General features: G+C 50.7%; 1 long non-coding RNA gene across 1 annotated transcript in view; it reads right to left on the bottom strand.

Moving 5' to 3' along the window:
- Positions 1-21,455, bottom strand: part of LOC142333829 (uncharacterized) — an 85,506-nt gene that overhangs the window by 63,081 nt on the left and 970 nt on the right. The window lies entirely within an intron of this gene.

Raw genomic sequence — 21,455 nt, 5'->3', positions numbered from 1 at the left:
TGTATCGGCGTATTTTTTTCGGAAAACCAAGAATTCGGCCGAAACGAAAATTGACGTAAACAAGTATATGTCAGTCAGCATCGAAGCTACTCGACCGGGACCGATGCCATTTAGACCATACGGCCGCCCCGGTGATGCCTATGCCCTCTGCATCGGCGTATATTTTTCGGAAGACCGAGAATTCGGCCGAACGAAAATTGAAGTAATCGAGTATATGTCAGCCAGGATCGAAGCTATTCGACCGGGACAGAAGCCATATCGACCGTCCGCCCCCCCCCCCCCCCCCGGTATGCCTATGCCCTCTGCATCGGCGTATTTTTTTCGGAAAACCGAGAATTCGGCCGAAACGAAAATTGACGTAAGCGAGTATATGTCAGCCAGGATCGAAGCTACTCGACCGGGACCGACGCCATTTAGACCGTACGGCCGCCCCGGTGGTGCCTATGTCCTCCGTATCGGCGTATTTTTTTCGAAAAACCAAGAATTCGGCCGAAACGAAAATTGACGTAAACAAGTATATGTCAGCTAGGATCGAAGCTATTCGACCGGGACCGACGCCATATCGACCGTCCGGCCGCCCCGGTGATGCCTATGCCCTCTGTATCGGCGTAATTTTTTCGGAAGACCGAGAATTCGGCCGAAACGAAAATTGACGTAATCGAGTATATGTCAGCCAGTATCGAAGCTATTCGACCGGGACCGACGCCATATCGACCGTCCGGACGCCCCGGTGATGCCTATGCCCTCTGTATCGGCGTATTTTTTTCGGAAAACCAAGAATTCGGCCGAAACGAAAATTGACGTAATCGAGTATATGTCAGCCAGGATCGAAGCTATTCGAGCGGGGACCGACGCCATTTAGACCGTACGGCCGCCCCGGTGATGCCTATACCCTCTGCGTCGACGTATTTTTTTCGGAAAACCTAGAATTCGGCCGAAACGAAAATTGACGTAAACGAGTATATGTCAGCCAGAATCAAAGCTATTCGACCGCGACCGACGCCATTTAGACCGTACGGCCGCCCCGGTGATGCCTATACCCTCTGTATCGGCGTATTTTTTTCGGAAAACCGAGAATTCGGCCAAAACGAAAATTGACGAATTCGAGCATATGTCAGCTAGGATCGAAGCTATTCGACCGGGACAGAAGCCATATCGACCGTCCGGCCCCCCCGGTGATGCCTATGCCCTCTGTATCGGCGTATTTTTTTCGGAAAACCAAGAATTCGGCCGAAACGAAAATTGACGTAAACAAGTATATGTCAGCCAGCATCGAAGCTATTCGACCGGGACCGACGCCATTTAGACCGTACGGCCCCCCCGGTGATGCCTATGCCCTCTGTATCGGCGTATTTTTTTCGGAAAACCGAGAGTTCGGCCGAAACGAAAATTGACGTAAACGAGTATATGTCAGCCAGGATCGAAGCTATTCGACCGGGACCGACGCCATTTAGACCGTACGGCCGCCCCGGTGATGCCTATGCCCTCTGTATCGGGGTATTTTTTTCGGAAAACCAAGAATTCGGCCGAAACGAAAATTGACGTAAACAAGTATATGTCAGCCAGCATCGAAGCTATTCGACCGGGACCGACGCCATTTAGACCATACGGCCCCCCCGGTGATGCCTATGCCCTCTGTATCGGCGTATTTTTTTCGGAAAACCGAGAGTTCGGCCGAAACGAAAATTGACGTAAACGAGTATATGTCAGCCAGGATCGAAGCTATTCGACCGGGACCGAAGCCATATCGACCGTCCGGCCCCCCCCCGGTATGCCTATGCCCTCTGCATCGGCGTATTTTTTTCGGAAAACCGAGAATTCGGCCGAAACGAAAATTGACGTAAACGAGTATATGTCAGCCAGGATCGAAGCTACTCGACCGGGACCGACGCCATTTAGACCGTACGGCCGCCCCGGTGATGCCTATACCCTCTGCATCGGCGTATTTTTTTCGGAAAACCGAGAATTCGGCCGAAAAAAAAATTGACGTAAACGAGTATATGTCAGCCAAGATCAAAGCTACTCGACCGGGACCGATGCCATTAAGACCGTACGCCCCCCCCCCCCCGGTGATGCCTATGCCCTCTGTATCGGCGTATTTTTTTCGGAAAACCAAGAATTCGGCCGAAACGAAAATTGACGTAAACAAGTATATGTCAGTCAGCATCGAAGCTACTCGACCGGGACCGATGCCATTTAGACCATACGGCCGCCCCGGTGATGCCTATGCCCTCTGCACCGGCGTATATTTTTCGGAAGACCGAGAATTCGGCCGAACGAAAATTGAAGTAATCGAGTATATGTCAGCCAGGATCGAAGCTATTCGACCGGGACAGAAGCCATATCGACCGTCCGCCCCCCCCCCCCCCCCGGTATGCCTATGCCCTCTGCATCGGCGTATTTTTTTCGGAAAACCGAGAATTCGGCCGAAACGAAAATTGACGTAAACGAGTATATGTCAGCCAGGATCGAAGCTACTCGACCGGGACCGACGCCATTTAGACCGTACGGCCGCCCCGGTGGTGCCTATGTCCTCCGTATCGGCGTATTTTTCTCGAAAAACCAAGAATTCGGCCGAAACGAAAATTGACGTAAACAAGTATATGTCAGCTAGGATCGAAGCTATTCGACCGGGACCGACGCCATATCGACCGTCCGGCCGCCCCGGTGATGCCTATGCCCTCTGTATCGGCGTAATTTTTTCGGAAGACCGAGAATTCGGCCGAAACGAAAATTGACGTAATCGAGTATATGTCAGCCAGTATCGAAGCTATTCGACCGGGACCGACGCCATATCGACCGTCCGGACGCCCCGGTGATGCCTATGCCCTCTGTATCGGCGTATTTTTTTCGGAAAACCAAGAATTCGGCCGAAACGAAAATTGACGTAATCGAGTATATGTCAGCCAGGATCGAAGCTATTCGAGCGGGGACCGACGCCATTTAGACCGTACGGCCGCCCCGGTGATGCCTATGCCCTCTGTATCGGGGTATTTTTTTCGGAAAACCAAGAATTCGGCCGAAACGAAAATTGACGTAAACAAGTATATGTCAGCCAGCATCGAAGCTATTCGACCAGGGACCGACGCCATTTAGACCGTACGGCCCCCCCGGTGATGCCTATGCCCTCTGTATCGGGGTATTTTTTTCGGAAAACCGAGAGTTCGGCCGAAACGAAAATTGACGTAAACGAGTATATGTCAGCCAGGATCGAAGCTATTCGACCGGGACCGACGCCATTTTGACCGTACGGCCGCCCCGGTGATGCCTATGCCCTCTGTATCGGCGTATTTTTTTCGGAAAACCAAGAATTCGGCCGAATCGAAAATTGACGTAAACGAGTATATGTCAGCCAGGATCAAAGCTACTCGACCGGGACCGATGCCATTTAGACCGTACGGCCGCCCCGGTGATGCCTATGCCCTCTGTATCGGGGTATTTTTTTCGGAAAACCAAGAATTCGGCCGAAACGAAAATTGACGTAAACAAGTATATGTCAGCCAGCATCGAAGCTATTCGACCGGGGACCGACGCCATTTAGACCGTACGGCCCCCCCGGTGATGCCTATGCCCTCTGTATCGGCGTATTTTTTTCGGAAAACCGAGAGTTCGGCCGAAACAAAAATTGACGTAAACGAGTATATGTCAGCCAGGATCGAAGCTATTCGACCGGGACCGATGCCATTTAGACCGTACGGCCGCCCCGGTGATGCCTATGCCCTCTGTATCGGGGTATTTTTTTCGGAAAACCAAGAATTCGGCCGAAACGAAAATTGACGTAAACAAGTATATGTCAGCCAGCATCGAAGCTATTCGACCGGGGACCGACGCCATTTAGACCGTACGGCCCCCCCCGGTATGCCTATGCCCTCTGCATCGGCGTATTTTTTTCGGAAAACCGAGAATTCGGCCGAAACGAAAATTGACGTAAACGAGTATATGTCAGCCAGGATCGAAGCTACTCGACCGGGACCGACGCCATTTAGACCGTACGGCCGCCCCGGTGATGCCTATACCCTCTGCATCGGCGTATTTTTTTCGGAAAACCGAGAATTCGGCCGAAAAAAAAATTGACGTAAACGAGTATATGTCAGCCAAGATCAAAGCTACTCGACCGGGACCGATGCCATTAAGACCGTACGCCCCCCCCCCCGGTGATGCCTATGCCCTCTGTATCGGCGTATTTTTTTCGGAAAACCAAGAATTCGGCCGAAACGAAAATTGACGTAAACAAGTATATGTCAGTCAGCATCGAAGCTACTCGACCGGGACCGATGCCATTTAGACCATACGGCCGCCCCGGTGATGCCTATGCCCTCTGCATCGGCGTATATTTTTCGGAAGACCGAGAATTCGGCCGAACGAAAATTGAAGTAATCGAGTATATGTCAGCCAGGATCGAAGCTATTCGACCGGGACAGAAGCCATATCGACCGTCCGCCCCCCCCCCCCCCCCCCCCCCCGGTATGCCTATGCCCTCTGCATCGGCGTATTTTTTTCGGAAAACCGAGAATTCGGCCGAAACGAAAATTGACGTAAACGAGTATATGTCAGCCAGGATCGAAGCTACTCGACCGGGACCGACGCCATTTAGACCGTACGGCCGCCCCGGTGGTGCCTATGTCCTCCGTATCGGCGTATTTTTTTCGAAAAACCAAGAATTCGGCCGAAACGAAAATTGACGTAAACAAGTATATGTCAGCTAGGATCGAAGCTATTCGACCGGGACCGACGCCATATCGACCGTCCGGCCGCCCCGGTGATGCCTATGCCCTCTGTATCGGCGTAATTTTTTCGGAAGACCGAGAATTCGGCCGAAACGAAAATTGACGTAATCGAGTATATGTCAGCCAGTATCGAAGCTATTCGACCGGGACCGACGCCATATCGACCGTCCGGACGCCCCGGTGATGCCTATGCCCTCTGTATCGGCGTATTTTTTTCGGAAAACCAAGAATTCGGCCGAAACGAAAATTGACGTAATCGAGTATATGTCAGCCAGGATCGAAGCTATTCGAGCGGGGACCGACGCCATTTAGACCGTACGGCCGCCCCGGTGATGCCTATACCCTCTGCGTCGACGTATTTTTTTCGGAAAACCTAGAATTCGGCCGAAACGAATATTGACGTAAACGAGTATATGTCAGCCAGAATCAAAGCTATTCGACCGCGACCGACGCCATTTAGACCGTACGGCCGCCCCGGTGATGCCTATACCCTCTGTATCGGCGTATTTTTTTCGGAAAACCGAGAATTCGGCCAAAACGAAAATTGACGAATTCGAGCATATGTCAGCTAGGATCGAAGCTATTCGACCGGGACAGAAGCCATATCGACCGTCCGGCCCCCCCGGTGATGCCTATGCCCTCTGTATCGGCGTATTTTTTTCGGAAAACCAAGAATTCGGCCGGAACGAAAATTGACGTAAACAAGTATATGTCAGCCAGCATCGAAGCTATTCGACCGGGACCGACGCCATTTAGACCGTACGGCCCCCCCGGTGATGCCTATGCCCTCTGTATCGGCGTATTTTTTTCGGAAAACCAAGAATTCGGCCGAAACGAAAATTGACGTAAACAAGTATATGTCAGTCAGCATCGAAGCTACTCGACCGGGACCGACGCCATTTAGACCGTACGGCCCCCCCGGTGATGCCTATGCCCTCTGTATCGGCGTATTTTTTTCGAAAAACCAAGAATTCGGCCGAAACGAAAATTGACGTAAACAAGTATATGTCAGCTAGGATCGAAGCTATTCGACCGGGACCGACGCCATATCGACCGTCCGGCCGCCCCGGTGATGCCTATGCCCTCTGTATCGGCGTAATTTTTTCGGAAGACCGAGAATTCGGCCGAAACGAAAATTGACGTAATCGAGTATATGTCAGCCAGTATCGAAGCTATTCGACCGGGACCGACGCCATATCGACCGTCCGGACGCCCCGGTGATGCCTATGCCCTCTGTATCGGCGTATTTTTTTCGGAAAACCAAGAATTCGGCCGAAACGAAAATTGACGTAATCGAGTATATGTCAGCCAGGATCGAAGCTATTCGAGCGGGGACCGACGCCATTTAGACCGTACGGCCGCCCCGGTGATGCCTATACCCTCTGCGTCGACGTATTTTTTTCGGAAAACCGAGAATTCGGCCGAAAAAAAATTGACGTAAACGAGTATATGTCAGCCAAGATCAAAGCTACTCGACCGGGACCGATGCCATTAAGACCGTACGCCCCCCCCCCCCCGGTGATGCCTATGCCCTCTGTATCGGCGTATTTTTTTCGGAAAACCAAGAATTCGGCCGAAACGAAAATTGACGTAAACAAGTATATGTCAGTCAGCATCGAAGCTACTCGACCGGGACCGATGCCATTTAGACCATACGGCCGCCCCGGTGATGCCTATGCCCTCTGCATCGGCGTATATTTTTCGGAAGACCGAGAATTCGGCCGAACGAAAATTGAAGTAATCGAGTATATGTCAGCCAGGATCGAAGCTATTCGACCGGGACAGAAGCCATATCGACCGTCCGCCCCCCCCCCCCCCGGTATGCCTATGCCCTCTGCATCGGCGTATTTTTTTCGGAAAACCGAGAATTCGGCCGAAACGAAAATTGACGTAAACGAGTATATGTCAGCCAGGATCGAAGCTACTCGACCGGGACCGACGCCATTTAGACCGTACGGCCGCCCCGGTGGTGCCTATGTCCTCCGTATCGGCGTATTTTTTTCGAAAAACCAAGAATTCGGCCGAAACGAAAATTGACGTAAACAAGTATATGTCAGCTAGGATCGAAGCTATTCGACCGGGACCGACGCCATATCGACCGTCCGGCCGCCCCGGTGATGCCTATGCCCTCTGTATCGGCGTAATTTTTTCGGAAGACCGAGAATTCGGCCGAAACGAAAATTGACGTAATCGAGTATATGTCAGCCAGTATCGAAGCTATTCGACCGGGACCGACGCCATATCGACCGACCGGACGCCCCGGTGATGCCTATGCCCTCTGTATCGGCGTATTTTTTTCGGAAAACCAAGAATTCGGCCGAAACGAAAATTGACGTAATCGAGTATATGTCAGCCAGGATCGAAGCTATTCGAGCGGGGACCGACGCCATTTAGACCGTACGGCCGCCCCGGTGATGCCTATACCCTCTGCGTCGACGTATTTTTTTCGGAAAACCTAGAATTCGGCCGAAACGAAAATTGACGTAAACGAGTATATGTCAGCCAGAATCAAAGCTATTCGACCGCGACCGACGCCATTTAGACCGTACGGCCGCCCCGGTGATGCCTATACCCTCTGTATCGGCGTATTTTTTTCGGAAAACCGAGAATACGGCCAAAACGAAAATTGACGAATTCGAGCATATGTCAGCTAGGATCGAAGCTATTCGACCGGGACAGAAGCCATATCGACCGTCCGGCCCCCCCGGTGATGCCTATGCCCTCTGTATCGGCGTATTTTTTTCGGAAAACCAAGAATTCGGCCGAAACGAAAATTGACGTAAACAAGTATATGTCAGCCAGCATCGAAGCTATTCGACCGGGACCGACGGCATTTAGACCGTACGGCCGCCCCGGTGATGCCTATGCCCTCTGTATCGGGGTATTTTTTTCGGAAAACCAAGAATTCGGCCGAAACGAAAATTGACGTAAACAAGTATATGTCAGCCAGCATCGAAGCTATTCGACCGGGACCGACGCCATTTAGACCGTACGGCCCCCCCGGTGATGCCTATGCCCTCTGTATCGGCGTATTTTTTTCGGAAAACCGAGAGTTCGGCCGAAACGAAAATTGACGTAAACGAGTATATGTCAGCCAGGATCGAAGCTATTCGACCGGGACCGACGCCATTTAGACCGTACGGCCGCCCCGGTGATGCCTATGCCCTCTGTATCGGGGTATTTTTTTCGGAAAACCAAGAATTCGGCCGAAACGAAAATTGACGTAAACAAGTATATGTCAGCCAGCATCGAAGCTATTCGACCGGGACCGACGCCATTTAGACCATACGGCCCCCCCGGTGATGCCTATGCCCTCTGTATCGGCGTATTTTTTTCGGAAAACCGAGAGTTCGGCCGAAACGAAAATTGACGTAAACGAGTATATGTCAGCCAGGATCGAAGCTACTCGACCGGGACCGACGCCATTTAGACCGTACGGCCGCCCCGGTGAAGCCTATGTCCTCTCTATCGGCGTATTTTTTTCGGAAAATCAAGAATTCGGCCGAAACGAAAATTGACGTAAACAAGTATATGTCAGCCAGCATCGAAGCTATTCGACCAGGGACCGACGCCATTTAGACCGTACGGCCCCCCCGGTGATGCCTATGCCCTCTGTATCGGCGTATTTTTTCGGAAAACCGAGAGTTCGGCCGAAACGAAAATTGACGTAAACGAGTATATGTCAGCCAGGATCGAAGCTATTCGACCGGGACCGACGCCATTTAGACCGTACGGCCGCCCCGGTGATGCCTATGCCCTCTGTATCGGCGTATTTTTTTCGGAAAACCAAGAATTCGGCCGAAACGAAAATTGACGTAAACAAGTATATGTCAGCCAGCATCGAAGCTATTCGACCAGGGACCGACGCCATTTAGACCGTACGGCCCCCCCGGTGATGCCTATGCCCTCTGTATTGGCGTATTTTTTTTCGGAAAACCGAGAGTTCGGCCGAAACGAAAATTGACGTAAACGAGTATATGTCAGCCAGGATCGAAGCTATTCGACCGGGACCGACGCCATTTAGACCGTACGGCCGCCCCGGTGATGCCTATGCCCTCTGTATCGGCGTTTTTTTTTCGGAAAACCAAGAATTCGGCCGAAACGAAAATTGACGTAAACGAGTATATGTCAGCCAGGATCAAAGCTACTCGACCGGGACCGATGCCATTTAGACCGTACGGCCGCCCCGGTGATGCCTATGCCCTCTGTATCGGGGTATTTTTTTCGGAAAACCAAGAATTCGGCCGAAACGAAAATTGACGTAAACAAGTATATGTCAGCCAGCATCGAAGCTATTCGACCGGGGACCGACGCCATTTAGACCGTACGGCCCCCCCGGTGATGCCTATGCCCTCTGTATCGGCGTATTTATTTCGGAAAACCGAGAGTTCGGCCGAAACGAAAATTGACGTAAACGAGTATATGTCAGCCAGGATCGAAGCTATTCGACCGGGACCGACGCCATTTAGACCGTACGGCCGCCCCGGTGATGCCTATGCCCTCTGTATCGGGGTATTTTTTTCGGAAAACCAAGAATTCGGCCGAAACGAAAATTGACGTAAACAAGTATATGTCAGCCAGCATCGAAGCTATTCGACCGGGGACCGACGCCATTTAGACCATACGGCCCCCCCGGTGATGCCTATGCCCTCTGTATCGGCGTATTTTTTTCGGAAAACCAAGAATTCGGCCGAAACGAAAATTGACGTAAACAAGTATATGTCAGCCAGCATCGAAGCTTCTCGACCGGGACCGATGCCATTTAGACCGTACGGCCGCCCCGGTGATGCCTATGCCCTCTGCGTCGGCGTATTTTTTTCGGAAGACCGAGAATTCGGCCGAAACGAAAATTGACGTAAACGAGTATATGTCAGCCAGGATCGAAGCTACTCGACCGGGACCGACGCCATTTAGACCGTACGGCCGCCCCGGTGATGCCTATACCCTCTGCATCGGCGTATTTTTTTCGGAAAACCGAGAATTCGGCCGAAAAAAAAATTGACGTAAACGAGTATATGTCAGCCAAGATCAAAGCTACTCGACCGGGACCGATGCCATTAAGACCGTACGGCCCCCCCCCCCCCGGTGATGCCTATGCCCTCTGTATCGGCGTATTTTTTTCGGAAAACCAAGAATTCGGCCGAAACGAAAATTGACGTAAACAAGTATATGTCAGTCAGCATCGAAGCTACTCGACCGGGACCGATGCCATTTAGACCATACGGCCGCCCCGGTGATGCCTATGCCCTCTGCATCGGCGTATATTTTTCGGAAGACCGAGAATTCGGCCGAACGAAAATTGAAGTAATCGAGTATATGTCAGCCAGGATCGAAGCTATTCGACCGGGACAGAAGCCATATCGACCGTCCGCCCCCCCCCCCCCGGTATGCCTATGCCCTCTGCATCGGCGTATTTTTTTCGGAAAACCGAGAATTCGGCCGAAACGAAAATTGACGTAAACGAGTATATGTCAGCCAGGATCGAAGCTACTCGACCGGGACCGACGCCATTTAGACCGTACGGCCGCCCCGGTGGTGCCTATGTCCTCCGTATCGGCGTATTTTTTTCGAAAAACCAAGAATTCGGCCGAAACGAAAATTGACGTAAACAAGTATATGTCAGCTAGGATCGAAGCTATTCGACCGGGACCGACGCCATATCGACCGTCCGGCCGCCCCGGTGATGCCTATGCCCTCTGTATCGGCGTAATTTTTTCGGAAGACCGAGAATTCGGCCGAAACGAAAATTGACGTAATCGAGTATATGTCAGCCAGTATCGAAGCTATTCGACCGGGACCGACGCCATATCGACCGTCCGGACGCCCCGGTGATGCCTATGCCCTCTGTATCGGCGTATTTTTTTCGGAAAACCGAGAATTCGGCCGAAACGAAAATTGACGTAATCGAGTATATGTCAGCCAGGATCGAAGCTATTCGAGCGGGGACCGACGCCATTTAGACCGTACGGCCGCCCCGGTGATGCCTATACCCTCTGCGTCGACGTATTTTTTTCGGAAAACCGAGAATTCGGCCGAAAAAAAATTGACGTAAACGAGTATATGTCAGCCAAGATCAAAGCTACTCGACCGGGACCGATGCCATTAAGACCGTACGCCCCCCCCCCCCCCGGTGATGCCTATGCCCTCTGTATCGGCGTATTTTTTTCGGAAAACCAAGAATTCGGCCGAAACGAAAATTGACGTAAACAAGTATATGTCAGTCAGCATCGAAGCTACTCGACCGGGACCGATGCCATTTAGACCATACGGCCGCCCCGGTGATGCCTATGCCCTCTGCATCGGCGTATATTTTTCGGAAGACCGAGAATTCGGCCGAACGAAAATTGAAGTAATCGAGTATATGTCAGCCAGGATCGAAGCTATTCGACCGGGACAGAAGCCATATCGACCGTCCGCCCCCCCCCCCCGGTATGCCTATGCCCTCTGCATCGGCGTATTTTTTTCGGAAAACCGAGAATTCGGCCGAAACGAAAATTGACGTAAACGAGTATATGTCAGCCAGGATCGAAGCTACTCGACCGGGACCGACGCCATTTAGACCGTACGGCCGCCCCGGTGGTGCCTATGTCCTCCGTATCGGCGTATTTTTTTCGAAAAACCAAGAATTCGGCCGAAACGAAAATTGACGTAAACAAGTATATGTCAGCTAGGATCGAAGCTATTCGACCGGGACCGACGCCATATCGACCGTCCGGCCGCCCCGGTGATGCCTATGCCCTCTGTATCGGCGTAATTTTTTCGGAAGACCGAGAATTCGGCCGAAACGAAAATTGACGTAATCGAGTATATGTCAGCCAGTATCGAAGCTATTCGACCGGGACCGACGCCATATCGACCGTCCGGACGCCCCGGTGATGCCTATGCCCTCTGTATCGGCGTATTTTTTTCGGAAAACCAAGAATTCGGCCGAAACGAAAAATGACGTAATCGAGTATATGTCAGCCAGGATCGAAGCTATTCGAGCGGGGACCGACGCCATTTAGACCGTACGGCCGCCCCGGTGATGCCTATACCCTCTGCGTCGACGTATTTTTTTCGGAAAACCTAGAATTCGGCCGAAACGAAAATTGACGTAAACGAGTATATGTCAGCCAGAATCAAAGCTATTCGACCGCGACCGACGCCATTTAGACCGTACGGCCGCCCCGGTGATGCCTATACCCTCTGTATCGGCGTATTTTTTTCGGAAAACCGAGAATACGGCCAAAACGAAAATTGACGAATTCGAGCATATGTCAGCTAGGATCGAAGCTATTCGACCGGGACAGAAGCCATATCGACCGTCCGGCCCCCCCGGTGATGCCTATGCCCTCTGTATCGGCGTATTTTTTTCGGAAAACCAAGAATTCGGCCGAAACGAAAATTGACGTAAACAAGTATATGTCAGCCAGCATCGAAGCTATTCGACCGGGACCGACGGCATTTAGACCGTACGGCCGCCCCGGTGATGCCTATGCCCTCTGTATCGGGGTATTTTTTTCGGAAAACCAAGAATTCGGCCGAAACGAAAATTGACGTAAACAAGTATATGTCAGCCAGCATCGAAGCTATTCGACCGGGACCGACGCCATTTAGACCGTACGGCCCCCCCGGTGATGCCTATGCCCTCTGTATCGGCGTATTTTTTTCGGAAAACCGAGAGTTCGGCCGAAACGAAAATTGACGTAAACGAGTATATGTCAGCCAGGATCGAAGCTATTCGACCGGGACCGACGCCATTTAGACCGTACGGCCGCCCCGGTGATGCCTATGCCCTCTGTATCGGGGTATTTTTTTCGGAAAACCAAGAATTCGGCCGAAACGAAAATTGACGTAAACAAGTATATGTCAGCCAGCATCGAAGCTATTCGACCGGGACCGACGCCATTTAGACCATACGGCCCCCCCGGTGATGCCTATGCCCTCTGTATCGGCGTATTTTTTTCGGAAAACCGAGAGTTCGGCCGAAACGAAAATTGACGTAAACGAGTATATGTCAGCCAGGATCGAAGCTACTCGACCGGGACCGACGCCATTTAGACCGTACGGCCGCCCCGGTGAAGCCTATGTCCTCTCTATCGGCGTATTTTTTTCGGAAAATCAAGAATTCGGCCGAAACGAAAATTGACGTAAACAAGTATATGTCAGCCAGCATCGAAGCTATTCGACCAGGGACCGACGCCATTTAGACCGTACGGCCCCCCCGGTGATGCCTATGCCCTCTGTATCGGCGTATTTTTTCGGAAAACCGAGAGTTCGGCCGAAACGAAAATTGACGTAAACGAGTATATGTCAGCCAGGATCGAAGCTATTCGACCGGGACCGACGCCATTTAGACCGTACGGCCGCCCCGGTGATGCCTATGCCCTCTGTATCGGCGTATTTTTTTCGGAAAACCAAGAATTCGGCCGAAACGAAAATTGACGTAAACAAGTATATGTCAGCCAGCATCGAAGCTATTCGACCAGGGACCGACGCCATTTAGACCGTACGGCCCCCCCGGTGATGCCTATGCCCTCTGTATTGGCGTATTTTTTTTCGGAAAACCGAGAGTTCGGCCGAAACGAAAATTGACGTAAACGAGTATATGTCAGCCAGGATCGAAGCTATTCGACCGGGACCGACGCCATTTAGACCGTACGGCCGCCCCGGTGATGCCTATGCCCTCTGTATCGGCGTTTTTTTTTCGGAAAACCAAGAATTCGGCCGAAACGAAAATTGACGTAAACGAGTATATGTCAGCCAGGATCAAAGCTACTCGACCGGGACCGATGCCATTTAGACCGTACGGCCGCCCCGGTGATGCCTATGCCCTCTGTATCGGGGTATTTTTTTCGGAAAACCAAGAATTCGGCCGAAACGAAAATTGACGTAAACAAGTATATGTCAGCCAGCATCGAAGCTATTCGACCGGGGACCGACGCCATTTAGACCGTACGGCCCCCCCGGTGATGCCTATGCCCTCTGTATCGGCGTATTTATTTCGGAAAACCGAGAGTTCGGCCGAAACGAAAATTGACGTAAACGAGTATATGTCAGCCAGGATCGAAGCTATTCGACCGGGACCGACGCCATTTAGACCGTACGGCCGCCCCGGTGATGCCTATGCCCTCTGTATCGGGGTATTTTTTTCGGAAAACCAAGAATTCGGCCGAAACGAAAATTGACGTAAACAAGTATATGTCAGCCAGCATCGAAGCTATTCGACCGGGGACCGACGCCATTTAGACCGTACGGCCCCCCCGGTGATGCCTATGCCCTCTGTATCGGCGTATTTTTTTCGGAAAACCAAGAATTCGGCCGAAACGAAAATTGACGTAAACAAGTATATGTCAGCCAGCATCGAAGCTTCTCGACCGGGACCGATGCCATTTAGACCGTACGGCCGCCCCGGTGATGCCTATGCCCTCTGCATCGGCGTATTTTTTTCGGAAGACCGAGAATTCGGCCGAAACGAAAATTGACGTAAACGAGTATATGTCAGCCAGGATCGAAGCTACTCGACCGGGACCGACGCCATTTAGACCGTACGGCCGCCCCGGTGATGCCTATACCCTCTGCATCGGCGTATTTTTTTCGGAAAACCGAGAATTCGGCCGAAAAAAAAATTGACGTAAACGAGTATATGTCAGCCAAGATCAAAGCTACTCGACCGGGACCGATGCCATTAAGACCGTACGGCCCCCCCCCCCCCCGGTGATGCCTATGCCCTCTGTATCGGCGTATTTTTTTCGGAAAACCAAGAATTCGGCCGAAACGAAAATTGACGTAAACAAGTATATGTCAGTCAGCATCGAAGCTACTCGACCGGGACCGATGCCATTTAGACCATACGGCCGCCCCGGTGATGCCTATGCCCTCTGCATCGGCGTATATTTTTCGGAAGACCGAGAATTCGGCCGAACGAAAATTGAAGTAATCGAGTATATGTCAGCCAGGATCGAAGCTATTCGACCGGGACAGAAGCCATATCGACCGTCCGCCCCCCCCCCCCCCCCGGTATGCCTATGCCCTCTGCATCGGCGTATTTTTTTCGGAAAACCGAGAATTCGGCCGAAACGAAAATTGACGTAAACGAGTATATGTCAGCCAGGATCGAAGCTACTCGACCGGGACCGACGCCATTTAGACCGTACGGCCGCCCCGGTGGTGCCTATGTCCTCCGTATCGGCGTATTTTTTTCGAAAAACCAAGAATTCGGCCGAAACGAAAATTGACGTAAACAAGTATATGTCAGCTAGGATCGAAGCTATTCGACCGGGACCGACGCCATATCGACCGTCCGGCCGCCCCGGTGATGCCTATGCCCTCTGTATCGGCGTAATTTTTTCGGAAGACCGAGAATTCGGCCGAAACGAAAATTGACGTAATCGAGTATATGTCAGCCAGTATCGAAGCTATTCGACCGGGACCGACGCCATATCGACCGTCCAGACGCCCCGGTGATGCCTATGCCCTCTGTATCGGCGTATTTTTTTCGGAAAACCAAGAATTCGGCCGAAACGAAAATTGACGTAATCGAGTATATGTCAGCCAGGATCGAAGCTATTCGAGCGGGGACCGACGCCATTTAGACCGTACGGCCGCCCCGGTGATGCCTATACCCTCTGCGTCGACGTATTTTTTTCGGAAAACCTAGAATTCGGCCGAAACGAAAATTGACGTAAACGAGTATATGTCAGCCAGAATCAAAGCTATTCGACCGGGACCGACGCCATTTAGACCGTACGGCCGCCCCGGTGATGCCTATACCCTCTGTATCGGCGTATTTTTTTCGGAAAACCGAGAATTCGGCCAAAACGAAAATTGACGAATTCGAGCATACGTCAGCTAGGATCGAAGCTATTCGACCGGGACAGAAGCCATATCGACCGTCCGGCCCCCCCGGTGATGCCTATGCCCTCTCTATCGGCGTATTTTTTTCGGAAAACCAAGAATTCGGCCGAAACGAAAATTGACGTAAACAAGTATATGTCAGCCAGCATCGAAGCTATTCGACCGGGACCGACGGCATTTAGACCGTACGGCCGCCCCGGTGATGCCTATGCCCTCTGTATCGGGGTATTTTTTTCGGAAAACCAAGAATTCGGCCGAAACGAAAATTGACGTAAACAAGTATATGTCAGCCAGCATCGAAGCTATTCGACCGGGACCGACGCCATTTAGACCGTACGGCCCCCCCGGTGATGCCTATGCCCTCTGTATCGGCGTATTTTTTTCGGAAAACCGAGAGTTCGGCCGAAACGAAAATTGACGTAAACGAGTATATGTCAGCCAGGATCGAAGCTATTCGACCGGGACCGACGCCATTTAGACCGTACGGCCGCCCCGGTGATGCCTATGCCCTCTGTATCGGGGTATTTTTTTCGGAAAACCAAGAATTCGGCCGAAACGAAAATTGACGTAAACAAGTATATGTCAGCCAGCATCGAAGCTATTCGACCGGGACCGACGCCATTTAGACCATACGGCCCCCCCGGTGATGCCTATGCCCTCTGTATCGGCGTATTTTTTTCGGAAAACCGAGAGTTCGGCCGAAACGAAAATTGACGTAAACGAGTATATGTCAGCCAGGATCGAAGCTACTCGACCGGGACCGACGCCATTTAGACCGTACGGCCGCCCCGGTGAAGCCTATGTCCTCTCTATCGGCGTATTTTTTTCGGAAAATCAAGAATTCGGCCGAAACGAAAATTGACGTAAACAAGTATATGTCAGCCAGCATCGAAGCTATTCGACCAGGGACCGACGCCATTTAGACCGTACGGCCCCCCCGGTGATGCCTATGCCCTCTGTATCGGCGTATTTTTTTCGGAAAACCGAGAGTTCGGCCGAAACGAAAATTGACGTAAACGAGTATATGTCAGCCAGGATCGAAGCTATTCGACCGGGACCGACGCCATTTAGACCGTACGGCCGCCCCGGTGATGCCTATGCCCTCTGTATCGGCGTATTTTTTTCGGAAAACCAAGAATTCGGCCGAAACGAAAATTGACGTAAACAAGTATATGTCAGCCAGCATCGAAGCTATTCGACCAGGGACCGACGCCATTTAGACCGTACGGCCCCCCCGGTGATGCCTATGCCCTCTGTATTGGCGTATTTTTTTTCGGAAAACCGAGAGTTCGGCCGAAACGAAAATTGACGTAAACGAGTATATGTCAGCCAGGATCGAAGCTATTCGACCGGGACCGACGCCATTTAGACCGTACGGCCGCCCCGGTGATGCCTATGCCCTCTGTATCGGCGTATTTTTTTCGGAAAACCAAGAATTCGGCCGAAACGAAAATTGACGTAAACGAGTATATGTCAGCCAGGATCAAAGCTACTCGACCGGGACCGATGCCATTTAGACCGTACGGCCGCCCCGGTGATGCCTATGCCCTCTGTATCGGGGTATTTTTTTCGGAAAACCAAGAATTCGGCCGAAACGAAAATTGACGTAAACAAGTATATGTCAGCCAGCATCGAAGCTATTCGACCGGGGACCGACGCCATTTAGACCGTACGGCCCCCCCGGTGATGCCTATGCCCTCTGTATCGGCGTATTTATTTCGGAAAACCGAGAGTTCGGCCGAAACGAAAATTGACGTAAACGAGTATATGTCAGCCAGGATCGAAGCTATTCGACCGGGACCGACGCCATTTAGACCGTACGGCCGCCCCGGTGATGCCTATGCCCTCTGTATCGGCGTATTTTTTTCGGAAAACCGAGAATTCGGCCGAAAAGAAAATTGACGTAAACGAGTATATGTCAGCCAGGATCAAAGCTACTCGACCGGGACCGATGCCATTTAGACCGTACGGCCGCCCCGGTGATGCCTATGCCCTCTGTATCGGGGTATTTTTTTCGGAAAACCAAGAATTCGGCCGAAACGAAAATTGACGTAAACAAGTATATGTCAGCCAGCATCGAAGCTATTCGACCGGGGACCGACGCCATTTAGACCGTACGGCCCCCCCGGTGATGCCTATGCCCTCTGTATCGGCGTATTTTTTTCGGAAAACCAAGAATTCGGCCGAAACGAAAATTGACGTAAACAAGTATATGTCAGCCAGCATCGAAGCTACTCGACCGGGACCGATGCCATTTAGACCGTACGGCCGCCCCGGTGATGCCTATGCCCTCTGCATCGGCGTATTTTTTTCGGAAGACCGAGAATTCGGCCGAAACGAAAATTGAAGTAATCTAGTATATGTCAGCCAGGATCGAAGCTATTCGACCGGGACCGAAGCCATATAGACCGTCCGGCCCCCCCCGGTATGCCTATGCCCTCTGCATCGGCGTATTTTTTTCGGAAAACCGAGAATTCGGCCGAAACGAAAATTGACGTAAACGAGTATATGTCAGCCAGGATCGAAGCTACTCGACCGGGACCGACGCCATTTAGACCGTACGGCCGCCCCGGTGATGCCTATACCCTCTGCATCGGCGTATTTTTTTCGGAAAACCGAGAATTCGGCCGAAAAAAAAATTGACGTAAACGAGTATATGTCAGCCAAGATCAAAGCTACTCGACCGGGACCGATGCCATTAAGACCGTACGGCCCCCCCCCCCCCGGTGATGCCTATGCCCTCTGTATCGGCGTATTTTTTTCGGAAAACCAAGAATTCGGCCGAAACGAAAATTGACGTAAACAAGTATATGTCAGTCAGCATCGAAGCTACTCGACCGGGACCGATGCCATTTAGACCATACGGCCGCCCCGGTGATGCCTATGCCCTCTGCATCGGCGTATATTTTTCGGAAGACCGAGAATTCGGCCGAAACGAAAATTGAAGTAATCGAGTATATGTCAGCCAGGATCGAAGCTATTCGACCGGGACCGAAGCCATATCGACCGTCCGCCCCCCCCCCCCCCCCCCGGTATGCCTATGCCCTCTGCATCGGCGTATTTTTTTCGGAAAACCGAGAATTCGGCCGAAACGAAAATTGACGTAAACGAGTATATGTCAGCCAGGATCGAAGCTATTCGACCGGGACCGAAGCCATATCGACCGTCCGCCCCCCCCCCCCGGTATGCCTATGCCCTCTGCATCGGCGTATTTTTTTCGGAAAACCGAGAATTCGGCCGAAACGAAAATTGACGTAAACGAGTATATGTCAGCCAGGATCGAAGCTATTCGACCGGGACCGACGCCATTTAAACCGTACGGCCGCTTCGGTGATGCCTATACCCTCTGCATCGGCGTGTTGTTTTCGGAAAACCGAGAATTCGGCCGAAAAGAAAATTGACGTAAACGAGTATATGTCAGCCAGGATCGAAGCTACTCGACCGGGACCGACGCCATTTAGACCGTACGGCCGCCCCGGTGGTGCCTATGTCCTCTGTATCGGCGTATTTTTTTCGAAAAACCAAGAATTCGGCCGAAACGAAAATTGACGTAAACAAGTATATGTCAGCCAGCATCGAAGCTACTCGACCGGGACCGACGCCATTTAGACCGTACGGCCGCCCCGGTGATGCCTATACCCTCTGTATCGGGGTATTTTTTTCGGAAAACCAAGAATTCGGCCGAAACGAAAATTGACGTAAACAAGTATATGTCAGCCAGCATCGAAGCTATTCGACCGGGGACCGACGCCATTTAGACCGTACGGCCCCCCCGGTGATGCCTATGCCCTCTGTATCGGCGTATTTTTTTCGGAAAACCGAGAGTTCGGCCGAAACGAAAATTGACGTAAACGAGTATATGTCAGCCAGGATCGAAGCTATTCGACCGGGACCGACGCCATTTAGACCATACGGCCCGCCCGGTGATGCCTATGCCCTCTGTATCGGGGTATTTTTTTCGGAAAACCAAGAATTCGGCCGAAACGAAAATTGACGTAAACAAGTGTATGTCAGCCAGCATCGAAGCTATTCGACCGGGACCGACGCCATTTAGACCGTACGGCCGCCCCGGTGATGCCTATGCCCTCTGTATCGGGGTATTTTTTTCGGAAAACCAAGAATTCGGCCGAAACGAAAATTGACGTAAACAAGTATATGTCAGCCAGCATCGAAGCTATTAGACCGGGGACCGACGCCATTTAGACCGTACGGCCGCCCCGGTGAAGCCTATGTCCTCTCTATCGGCGTATTTTTTTCGGAAAACCAAGAATTCGGCCGAAACGAAAATTGACGTAAACAAGTATATGTCAGCCAGCATCGAAGCTATTCGACCGGGACCGACGCCATTTAGACTGTACGGCCGCCCCGGTGATGCCTATACCCTCTGCATCGGCGTATTTTTTTCGGAAAACCGAGAATTCGGCCGAAAAGAAAATTGACGTAAACGAGTATATGTCAGACAGGATCGAAGCTACTCGACCGGGACCGACGCCATTTAGACCGTACGGCCGCCCCGGTGAAGCCTATGTCCTCTCTATCGGCGTATTTTTTTCGGAAAACCAAGAATTCGGCCGAAACGAAAATTGACGTAAACAAGTATATGTCAGCCAGCATCGAAGCTATTCGACCGGGACCGACGCCATTTAGACCGTACGGCCGCCCCGGTGATGGTGATGGTGATGGTGATAAAAAAATTTTTTTTTTATCTCCGGGACCGGAGATAAAAAACTCGTGATGATGGTTACAAAAAAGACCGAAAGATCTGGTAGATTTTGACACTTATTTGCCGGTAAGGTGGATATATAGCTTGTTAATTACATTTAATTAAAATATATTTATCGTTTTATTAAAATATTATAATTCTTCGTTTATTTAATTTAATTGTTCTAACGAAACCGCGTGCCCATAGCGTATTTAATTCGCGCGGATATGGCGGTACCAACTAATATAATTTCACGACTTACAACAAATTTAGCTTGTACGGTCGGCGTAGCCGTGAGGCTTTACGCACCAGACACCGTATCAACCGGGCGATCGAGTTCGCCCGGCCAGAACAAGTAAATTTTTAAATATATTCAATTACAAAACTTTAAATATTATTCGTTTATTTAATTCTGCCGCTCACCTATGGCGTCAGAACATAGCGTACGACTACAATAACATTTTTTGAGGTAAGATGCGATTTCCCAAATCGTTTTAATTTTTTAATCGTAAACAAACGCTCTTAAGAAAAATATGACCGTAATTAGGCGATATCTCGAAATACTGAGGGTGATCTTTCTCTATAGCCCCACCTCTTTGACGTTTTCAAAAAACGGTCAAAATCGGTCCAGTAGTTCTGTAAATATAAGGTTATTTAGCGGCCGACACCTAACACATGTACATCAACATCCGTAAAAATTTCTATTTGGTTTTTCGGGTTCGTTAGGTGTCAAAACGTTAAGATCCGGTGAAAACCGCATATGCCGAAATTAGAACGGTTACAATGCTTTTCATTCTAAAGCTATCTAGACGGGAAAGTTAAAATATGCGATAAATAAAATTTTTTTTTTCGATTTCTGCGGCAAAATTTTTAAAATATGGCATATATTTTACAAATACTTGCGCTCACGTAAGTACTGAAATTATTATAAAGCGGTGTCATTATGTTTACAAAATTTTGAAAAATGAACCCTAACCCCCCACCCCCGCACACCTACTCCACATCGGAGGTGTTGATCCAAAACTTCTACCAATAAATTCTCTAACATACGAATCTCTATACAAAATTTCATCAAACTCTATTTATCCATTCAAAAATTATTAAGCTTCCGACACGCCAACAGACGCATTTATATACGTATGAACATTACCCCCCTCATCGCAACAGTTAATTAGGTTTTCTGGGGTTCC

Source organism: Lycorma delicatula, chromosome 13 (genome assembly GCF_047948215.1).
Source record: "Lycorma delicatula isolate Av1 chromosome 13, ASM4794821v1, whole genome shotgun sequence".
In the NCBI taxonomy this organism is placed as follows: Eukaryota; Metazoa; Arthropoda; class Insecta; order Hemiptera; family Fulgoridae; genus Lycorma; species Lycorma delicatula.
This window is presented reverse-complemented; position numbering and strand designations above follow the sequence as displayed.